Source organism: Aricia agestis, chromosome 7 (assembly GCF_905147365.1).
Source record: "Aricia agestis chromosome 7, ilAriAges1.1, whole genome shotgun sequence".
Classification (NCBI taxonomy): domain Eukaryota; kingdom Metazoa; phylum Arthropoda; class Insecta; order Lepidoptera; family Lycaenidae; genus Aricia; species Aricia agestis.
This window is the reverse complement of record NC_056412.1, coordinates 4,262,516-4,273,392: the sequence shown is the minus strand read 5'-3', so window position 1 is coordinate 4,273,392 and position 10,877 is coordinate 4,262,516. Positions and strand designations below refer to the sequence as shown.

The window sequence follows — 10,877 nt, the reverse complement described above, 5'->3', positions numbered from 1 at the left end:
CACATCAATACAATACTGTCACATTTTAATATTTTATATGCACAAAGATGAAAATTAATGAAATGAAATTTATTTTACCCGACTGCATCAGAAGGAGGATTGTTTTTAACCAACTTCCAAAAAAGGAGGAGGTTTAATATATTGACGTGATAACGTCTTATAATTCGATATGGGCTGCGCGCCCGATAAACATGACAGTTCATGCGGCGTTACCTCGCTGACAGCTCTAAAGGCGTTTCGTTTAAGGCTTGAAGTGCAAGCGAGAGCGCGGTGATATTAATAAATAAAACAACCAGTGAGTGTATCAAATGTTGTCGGGTAAGCGATAGCGCGATCTAGAGGCCTAACAGCGACATCTGTTATCAAATCGCGGAACTAAATTTACTTAACCTTATTTGCTAGTGCTTAAGCAATAATTGCAATAAGTTTTTAGGATACTGTAGAATCTTCGAGCTCACTTAACCTTTTCTTTAAAAAAAGAAAAAATACGTGTTGCACTCGAGGAATGCCTATTGCATAGCATTTTTTATTAATAATTCGCATACGTCTAGTCGCACGCACACAAACATCGTGCTGAAGTCTGCCGAACTGAAACGACGTTAGACAATGCACGGCAACGCCACACCGCTGTGTCTGTCGGAGTGGGGGTGTGTTAGGTTTTTTCGTTACGGAATTTCTTGATTCGGTTGCCGCACTCAAATCCCGCGATAAAAGCTACGCAATAGTACTCGTACTATTATCTATTCTGTGGCAATAGCTTAAAAAAATATTGCGTATAAGCTGGTTTACATCACAAGCTTTCTGGATAGAATCTCGGTTTGTTATACGTTGGTGTTTAGGATTCCGTACCCAAAGGGTAAAAACGGGACCCCATTACTGAGACTTCGATGTCTGTCCGTCTGTCTGTCTGTCTCCAGGCTGTAACTCAATAACCGCTATAGTTAGACTTCTGAAATTTCCACAGATTATGTATTTCTGTTGCCGCTATAACAACAAATACTAAAAACAAAATAAAATTAATATTTAAGGGGGGCTCCCATACAACAAACGTTATTTTTTGGCCTTTTTTGCTCGTAATCAATAATAGCAACAGCTAGGCACTTGAAATTGACATGTCACATGACAAAGGACTTAGTTTTATATTATCTACTTTAATAATTAATAATAATATTTAAATAAAATAAAAAATTAAGGGGATCTCTCATACAAAAAAACAATTTTGGCCTATTTTTTCTAAATAACGGTACGGAACCCTTCGTGCGCGAGTCCGACTCGCACTTGGCCGATTATTGTCAAATGTTTTTGATCCTCGTTCCTCCCAATGCTGATCCATTTTAAAGCTACCTTCATTTGTGCATGATTGTAACATGGGTGTTATGGGATTGTGGGTTTGACGTAAAATCTGATTGTACAGTGAGGTCTTGAGACAAACACGGGGTCAGCCAGCCGCGAGATCCGTTTGACCGCTCGTCTGTTAATTCCATATGTTCAAATTCGTTTACTTTTTTTGTTGAATGGGATACGTAAATTAGCCCTTTGGGTAAAATTCTTTTGTGGACGGTTGAATCAAATTTCATCAAAGCTACGAAAATGGGTAAACAATTTGATAAACATTTGATTAGATAAATATTTTGATGTCTCTCTGATAAGTTAGCATTTGGTTCTAGTTCGCAATAAGTAATTTTTATATGAATCGAATCTGTTTAACATTTATAATTTGGAATTACACTATCACTAGGTGTTAGTGAGCTTCATTGTAATAAGCATACCAATATGAACTTGTATGACTTTGAGCTTCATAATTTGCATTGTGACAACATGATGATAGCTCGCCCTGCGGCGCCCACTGTAGCGAGGCCATGTTGCGGCCGCTACGTTGCGGCGCGTTGCCATCGTCAGAACGAAGTAACGTATTGTACGCCGAAGGGTTAGATCAGATTGCAACGCGACGCGTTTTCAAAAAAACGTGTACCCTTGCAAAAATATGTCTATATTTTTTAAGGTCATTTATTTACCTTTTTTTGAATGTCATATACAAGGAAAAATATTGAACTAATGGAATAAGTTAAAAAGAACGCTGAAAACGTTATATTATTCTGATATTATTGAAACAAAATCGAATTTTCGACGAAACAGATTCCGTTGTGCGACTAAATGTAAAATATAATTTAATACAAAAAAATACAGCAATAAATGGATTTCTTCGTTAATTTAATCTAGTGAAATGCATATTTAATTGTTTATTAAAAAAATTTTAGATAATTTCAAGGATCAACAAGAGTAGCAATTATTTTTAATCCATAGTGTGACTATGTGACCCAACCACTAGGTTATTTTTCATTTTTTTACATGAGTAAGTAATATTTAACATATTTAAAGGAGTTTTTATAACACAAAAACCTTTTATTTAAACATTTTTATTGTTGCACTACTTATAAAAGTAAAAAATTCTTTGATTTCATAGATTTAACTTCAATAATTAGAGGGACGAACATCTCATAATCATAAAGATGTGTTCACATGTCTACGAATTCCTAAGTTATTAATGACATCGGATTATATGCACGATCAAAGTGCCGAAATATCCATGCAAATATGCACGAAAAATGGTCGAAATATGCACAAAATATGCACAATCAAAAGTCACTTAATATTAAAATTTATTATTTTTTTGAAGACTTTTCCGGTAGTGACATTAATAAAAGCGCCATTTTTTATAATTTCATAAAATCCAGGATTTTTAATTTCTTGAAATAAAGACTTTTTATTTATTTATTATACTTACGCCAATAATAATTTTCTACCAACATTTTCCGATTGCAATCTTAATGCCCATGGAAGTTAAACTACCGAAATATGCACTATCAACGAAAAATTGCCAAAATATGCACTATCGCCTAAAAAGTGACATTATATGCATTTGCATATGCAAGTATGCAAATGCATATAATCTGATGTCTAGTTATTATAAATCTGCAAATATCAACGACACAAAATGATTTTCAACTTTACTGATAGAAAAGTAGTGGAAATAAAATCAAAATTAAAAAAAAAAAAAAAAAAAAAAACTTTTAGGTACTTAAATTTTAAATATTTGTTATTGTTAAGTAAAGGCGACGCCTTGATAATTTGGCTGTAGCGATATCGATTTTTCAATGACTAAAGCTAAGAAATTAAAGTTCATTGTCAGTATTTATCATGTCTTTGTCTTTGATTTACCCATAGCATAACACGATTGGTCAACTTTTATAACACAGAATAATCAATCAAATAGACCTGTGTAAAAAAAAAAAGGATTCCTATTTTTCCAACAGAGGAGAGTGATTTAAGCTTCCAAATTTGTACATTGCTTGGTTCAAGCATACACTTTAATTTGCCCATAGCTTATATGAAATGTATTTATGGTTTTTAAATTACGCGACAAAAATATTTTGTCGCTTACGCCCTTTCCATTTTTTGCTGTTCCATTGCTTGTTTTCTGTGAAAGGCCGGGCCGGGCTTTCATAGAAAACTAGCAATCTAAAACATATCCAAAACGGTTTTTTACTATAACGCGGCGTCACCTTAACACATAAGTAATAAAAAATATATTTGTACGTTAATCGTACCAGTTTAAAAATCTCCAATTTTCTTAATAAAATCTGTGAATAAAAAAATAATTTATTTAAAATGTGAACTAAGCCTTATGCTTTCCGCCTGTTGTGACTTGTCCGTTCCATTATATGTGACCATACGAAAAGTCACAAGTCGGAAGTCACGTAATATTACTTTCTTTTACTTTTAAAGTGTTTGTAAATAACCGATAATAGTTATTACAATTTCATTTTTTATACTAAATACTAAGCTAATTTTGCAACGTGTCAACAGTAGAAACAGTTGGAGAAAGTATAATAATGCTTACAAAATATGGTCACTTATCTGAACAAATAAACCGTTCCTGAAGAACCATCCAACCTGCGTCCGCGTCTTGTAGCAGATTTTTAACTACTAAATTCAAATTGAAGTTTCTCGATGTACAATGAAATATAGTGCTATCATTTAGTGCCGAAAATATTTTTGTAGTATGTTTATAAAACTAAAAAAAACGGTCACTAAACCGAACATTCCGGTCGGGTTGCTTTTTCATGATTATAATTTTAATTAATTTGTAGTTAAATTATGTTAGATTTTTCAATAACAAGACATTCAATTGATACATTAAGTATTTAGGAATCTAACATATGTTTTTTAAGTAACTTACTTTAAGAAAAAAAATAGTTATTAAAGATTTTGTTACAACTTCTGGGAAGGGGACAGGTGAATTTAATAGGTTTCGGTACTTAAAAACCCTTATAAATCTCATACTAAATAAAATTTTATACAAACGTGAATGTATTTTAATAAAAGAAAACTTGTTTATGCTCCTACATTAAAATTACAAAATGTTAGTATGTAATTTTTTACAAATAATCTGTAGCGAAGTCAAGGGACAAGGTAAAAACCAGGGGTACACATTTTTTTGAAAATGCCCGCGTAGTGCATTTCTATGAATTGATCCGGAGAGAGTGTTGCGACTTGCTTTGGGGTAAGTGGCGTCGTGCAAACAACACAAGACGGCAAGGGCGCAGCGCATCATTTTGTTCTCCTACTTTACCTTCTCATATCAACGAGACAAATATAACTACTATAAATATAACGCAATGCATCGAAGTGGGATAATATTATATCATAAAAAGAACATAATATATATACGGTCGAATTCAGAAACCTCCTCCTTTTTAGAAATCTGTTAAAAAGTAATGTAAAGCGTCAATTCATCGCCATTCGCTGCTGCTTACGTAGTAACTTGCTGTAGGAAATTAGATACTGTTCTTATGTCATATTTTCATCTCTCGGTTGTCTGGAAGAAACCGTTTCGAGCTCGAGCGGTAAGACCACCAATTTGTGGTCTCATTTTTGTATTATTTATTGAATGTGGAAATAAATATTTTTATTATTATTCTTAATAACTACATAGTAAACTGTGCCGCTGCTAGGTGTTGCGGTGTACAGCATCGCAAGCAATGTGGGCTTGCTCTAATATGAAAATGAGTCGTAAAATTAAAGTTTGCATAAGCAACGTGTTTGTCATCTCGATGGCCCGCGGGCCCAGGGCTGGAGTTAACTTTAATGATTGTCTCTCGTGTGAAGTTCTGTCGCGAGGGTGATTTCGATTGTTATAGTTAGGGTTTTAACTCGTAACTGTTTCTCTTATGATTACACGTTTGTTTGTTTATAAGATAGACTCTTGAACAACAAGATATTCCGGAAGAGTGAGATCAATAATAATTTATTATGGTCCCAGCATGGCCTGCTTAGCACTAATAAGCAGGTTTTTGTGTGAGAATTCCGCAGGACAATATTACATTTTTTTAAATAGATTTTCAGTTTCAGTTTGCCCATCTCTTGTATATCTTATTGTGTATTTTTCTAGCACATTTTTTCATCATAGAGCATAATGATACATGATGAGAAAATCATAAATCATGACACAGCTATCAGATTACACAGTACACAGATGACATAATATAGGTACTTGCAGGACTTTAGGAGTTACTTTTGTGTTGGATAGTAGCTTTTTGGCATAGACTACTGTGAAGCTATTTAAAATGTAAATTCGAGTATTCGCTTATAACTAAATATAATGTTTGATTCGCTTTCAGTATTTACGTAAGCAAAACTGGCTTCCCTAAAGTGAATAACATTTATATTGCGTAAAAGTTCAGATATTTATGCAGTTTATATATTTAGCAGTGTTTCTAAAATACAATTTTAGAAACACTGCTAAATAATTAAAAACAGTTCCAGACTGTGGATACCGTACATTTTACCAGGCTAAAACGTAGCATACAATGTTTGTATCCATGAAAAGTAGTTTTTAAGTTCCGTAGCCCTTTCCAACGTGCAGTCGAATTCTTTCTCTGTAAATTATTATATTTATATAACCAGACGTTTAATCGAAAAAATAATTTTCTTTCACGGTAAATCTTTCCCCTACGACGTACGTGTGGCAAAAATGAAGAAAATTGCTTGATAAGCAATTTGGAGGGAAATTGTGCTGAACAAGAGATTGGAATTGGGCGAGGCAGGAGTGTGTTCAAATAAAATTTATAATTCTGCAGAAAATGGCTAATCAATTATGCTGTATGCGAAGATGGGGTAAGGTGGGGGTTTTTAATCTTTAAAACATGATTTCATGTTGAGTCTCGGCGACACGGTGATTAAAATTATTTTGAATCTTGTTGGGTGTCGATGGATCACCATATTTGTCATCTCGATTGCGAATATATCTATCGCATTCAAAATTGACGTCGACAATGGACAATCATGGACGAATATGATGTGATAATTTCTTTTCTTTGTTACATCTACGGCACCTTCCATTCGTGGTAACATCCCTTGCAATGATTGATGGTGATATTCCGATGGTGATATTATCACTAAGCTAATAAAAAACTGTTTTAAAATCATATTTTGTAGGAGTCAGTTAATACAAATAAGTATTTTTCATTATAATATTTTGTCTCTATAAATTAATAACGAGAGTATCTTTAAGTAGCAATCAATTAATTATTATTGTTTAGTCAAAAAACGATTTTGAAGAGCCTAAAATTACACTAAGTACATCAAAATTCCAAGTAGTTAATATTTTGATGCGTTATGAACAAAATGAAGCAACTTCATTTTGTTCATAATGCACCAAAATGCTCGTTCGATATAACTAAATTCGCTATAATAGTACCTATACTTACACAGTATACAGGGCTTAGTGTAAGTAAAGAAAATTCGTCGCTAAGGGTCCACATTTCGGAGTAAGATCGGATTTGAATGTAGCAGCATCAACATTACCATAAGCCTCTGAACTCGCAGCTGAATTATTTGTAAGACGCTCGTGACACCGATCTGCTAAGACGGTTGTAACTATTTTAAGGTTCTGTTACACTGAGACGCGGTGTTCTTGAGATGGCGATTTGAATTTTATAAAAATGTATAAAGTGTAATTTTGAATCTCTGCCTTAAAATAGTTGCGATATAATTATAATTGTTGCAAAAAACAAAAGTTAAAGAAAAAAAATTCGGGTTTTTTTGTGTATTTTTTGGTTATTGGCTTTTTGTGAAAAATCTTGCGTATTAAACTAGTTCTTTTTAATGTAAAATGCATGATAGATGAGGTTTTTAGCTGCTGCTGTGAATAAATTTCTTGACTTCTTTAATCTCAGTCAGATTAGGCGCCAAAAGGCCTATTTTATTCACTGCTTTATTGGTGGTATTACATCCGGTATATAACGGTAGCGCTAACAAGAAGGTAGCGTTAAGAAAGCTTAACACAGGATCGATTTTGCATTTTAATGCGAGATTCAGTCTTCTATTTACATCCAACCAATATTAAATTTAAATGGAATCGAATTTTGAATTTGGCGAGCTTTTGTATGAGTTTTAAGGACTAAACCGTCGAGAGCAATTCCATTATCAGGGCAAGCAATCGAAGTTGTAGAGTTCATACGCTGGATTCGATTAAATCTTACTATGCACTTTCGAATCGGCTAACTCCATACAAACTCCATACATATCAGCCGAATATATGCAAAGCCATCGAAATGTCCTATTGATCGCCTACGATATTATAGCTGAATAAGCTGAGCTTACGTCTCTATGGCAGTGGTTCGAAATGTAGATTACCTCATTAAATCTAAACTAATATTATAAAGCGGAAGAGTTTGTTTGTTTGAACGCCCTAATCTCAGGAACTACTGGTCCGACTTGAAAAATTCTTTCAGTGTTAGATTGCCCATTTATCGAGGAAGGCTATAAGTAGGTTATATTTTAACACGCTAAAACTAATTGGAGCGAACAAAAAGTGGAAAATGTGGAAAAAACGGGGGAAATTATTTGAAAGGGCTCACGAACTACTGGAGCAATTTTTCTGTTATTTGGCACAGATAAGAAGGACGTGAAGGATAATAGGCTATTTTTTGTGGACTAATAATTTGGGCGAAGCCGCGCGAAACGTCTAGTAATATTATATTGTGCCACATAATATTATTATTTAATGAGAATACAGAGTAATAATATTAGAAGCCTATAAGAAGTGAGGAGGTACCACACTAATATGTACGTAGAAAGTTAAATTTCTTTTCAGGGATACTGCAAAGTATTGTTTTAACTTTTAAGTTTATAAAAATAACACAATCAACGAGTATAAAATATTAAACGGACTTGAAAATGGCGTAGTTTCATGTCAGGACTCAGGCAGCGTTTCACCTTGCACCACCGCCTCCTGGGGTGAGGGGTGCACGAGGGGGGGGGGGGTCTATTGCCATCGTTATGGGGTCTCGCGATACAGACAATTGATAACCGAGCCTTTTTATTTGAGGCAAACGGCCGTAGGAAGTTCTAAGACATCGTCTCTTTTGTAACCTGTTAAAGACAGATATTGTTACGGCTATAGAATCTGCTTCGACTTTGATAACTATTTTCTTAGAAGTTGTAGTTTAGTTTCATTTTGCAAACAAAATCTTATATATAAAATTCTCGTGTTACAATGTTAGTTACCGTACTCCTCCGAAACGGCTTTACTGATTTTAACCAAATTTTATATGCATATTCAGTGGGTCTGAGAATCGGCTACTGGGTGGGTACTTTTTATATTGATAAGTGCATTTGATGAATAAATAATAGTAAATTATTACAACTCGAGACTGACGGCGACCATTGTTTGTGCGACGGGATAGCGATGGACGTTGCCATGGTGACATACTTATTTAGTAACTTCAATAAAATAATACGGGCGAAATACTTTATATTATGGCAAAGAAACGTTTGCCGGGACAGCTAGTAGTATATAAAAGAATGTTATATACATATTATAATATAACATTAAATAAAAAAATCCCAAATCATAATACTACACTAGCAAAAAAAAAACGTTTGCAAGTTTCTAAATATATTATATTATGATGTAATTTAAAACTGAGATAGGGGTGAATTAATACCCCTTCCGACACCCTTAAAACACATTTTTGTCAAAGGACAGCGAACAAAAACATGACATTAAAGCTAAAGATTAGGTAGGGGAGGCGTGAGATTTTTTTAATAATCAAACTGTGGATTAGCCGTATCGGTGACGTCATCGATCTGAGATTGCCTCTTAATCCTATTAGTGTAAACGAGTTTTTGTGCCCTGCAAACAGTTGCTGTGAACTATCAACAATGACATTTTTGTTTTGGCCTGGCGGTGACCATTGTATTGACACACGTCCAAACGGAGGGTGGTCTTAGTTTTTTTACAGTAAGGGTGGGTTGCACCAACTTACTTTAACCATAACTTTAACTATAACAAAATGTCAAATGAACTGTCAAATCTCTAGTTAAAGTCAATAATAACGCCATATTTGACGATAAGCTTAACCTTATCTAAAACAACGCCTCTGGTGCAACCCACCCTAAGAAAATAAATGGGTATAATCAGGGTTTTAATTGTCAGTCGTAAACTTACAACAATTAACGACTGACAAGTATGGATATAATTGGATGCTGTTAAGCATTGGTGTGTCATCCCACATCGGACTAGTTTTGAGTAATCGGTGTTTGAAGTTTTTTTGGAATAATCTTTATTTTCTGCTTATTTTAAGCAAAAAAATGTTATTGTGCGGTATCTTTTTTTTTGTTGAAATGCGTAGATTATGATTATGAAAAAACATTTTAATTTTACATTCAGTTTTAAGAGAAAACGTATAAAAATGGTTAATGCAATATTGGTATAGGGCTTATTACTGTATAGCATTAATGTCCTTTGTGCTATTTCACATAAATGCAAAATTCTGATTTGTTCTTTCAATACAAATTTAAGTGCTTTAATTTTAACAAAATGTTATAAAATTACCTTGTCTCGCCCAAACCGCTGAACCGATTCTTCTGAAATTTGGTATGGAGATACTTTGAGTCCCGGGAAAGGACATAGGGTCCTTTTTACTTAAAAAAAAATGTACGGTTCCCAGGCATTAAATAAAAATGATTTCAGCTTATACCGCTACCGGCTACGTGGATTTCGATGATATTTGGTATACAGATACGTTATGTCTCGGGAAAGGACATAGGATACTTTACATCCGGGAAAAAGGTACGGTACCCGTATGATAAACAAAAATGATTTGCGCCTAAGCCACTGAACCGATTTTGATGAAAATTGGTGTGCACATACTTTGACTCTCGTGAAAGGACATAAGATAATAAGTTGAAAAATGTACGGTTACTTCGTTATAAAATTTCCTATTTTGCGCCTAAGCCGTTGAACAAATTTTGATGAAACTTGGTATGGAGATACTTTGAGTCCCGGAAAAGGCCATAGGATCCTTTTTGTCTCGGAAAAATGTACGGTTCCCAGGCGTTAAATAAAATGATTTCTGCTTATACCACTACATGGATTTTGATGATATTTGGTATGCAGATACGTTATGTATCGGAAAAGTACAGAGAGTTCCCGCTTCTTCTTCCCTTCCCGCGCTTCACGCAGAGTGCTCTTATGTATCGCGCGCGTGTATTTGGGCACTATAAAATTACTCCTGCGTAACTGGCCTGGTTTCATTGAAACCAGAGTTCTGTTGTGTATTGCGCATACACTTGGGCACTATAAAAATTACTCCTGCGTAACTGGCCTAGTTTCATTAAAACCTTGACGTGGGAGAGCCATGCTTCGGCACGAATGGGCCGGCTCGACCGGAGAAATACCACGTCCTCACAGAAAACCGGCGTGAAACAGCGCTTCCGCTGTGTTTCGTCGAGTGAGTGAGTTTACCGGAGGCCCAATCCCCTACCCCTTTTCCTTTCCCTACCCTCCCCTATTTCCTTCCGTACCCTCC

The 10,877-nt window shown here is 34.6% G+C and overlaps 1 long non-coding RNA gene across 1 annotated transcript; it reads right to left on the bottom strand.

Moving 5' to 3' along the window:
• Window positions 1-311: 311 nt before the first annotated feature.
• On the bottom strand, window positions 312-10,658 carry LOC121728925. The gene is made up of 3 exons (XR_006035889.1): window positions 10,647-10,658; window positions 4,444-4,450; window positions 312-390 (listed from the first exon to the last, which is right to left on the bottom strand). It is a non-coding gene; the product is annotated as an uncharacterized LOC121728925 (long non-coding RNA).
• Window positions 10,659-10,877: the final 219 nt, after the last annotated feature.